The sequence below is a fragment of the Apaloderma vittatum genome, unplaced genomic scaffold, assembly GCF_000703405.1.
Source record: "Apaloderma vittatum isolate BGI_N311 unplaced genomic scaffold, ASM70340v1 scaffold30245, whole genome shotgun sequence".
Taxonomy (NCBI): domain Eukaryota; kingdom Metazoa; phylum Chordata; class Aves; order Trogoniformes; family Trogonidae; genus Apaloderma; species Apaloderma vittatum.
In genome coordinates, this window is record NW_009718153.1 from 5919 (window position 1) to 6219 (window position 301).

Genomic DNA, 301 nt, shown 5'->3' on the forward strand with positions numbered 1-301 from the left:
CTCAACCTGCTTCTGGTTGTTGGGCAGAACCCGGGCTGTGTGCTCACGCTTTGCTCTGTTCTATTCCACACATGAAAATACATCTTAGAAAAGCGTTGTTCTGCCTCTGCCTTTACTACGCAGATTTTTTTGAGGGCACATCAGTGCTTAGAGATGCAAACCAGGACCCGGGCAGCCCTGAGCGGCTCTCCAGGCATTGTACCCCCTTTTTGGGCCCATAACCACCCTTTCTGACCCAGCCCTTTAAAATCCAGCCCCAAACCTGATGCTTGTGTCCTGGGGCAGGTGCTTGTGGGCAGAT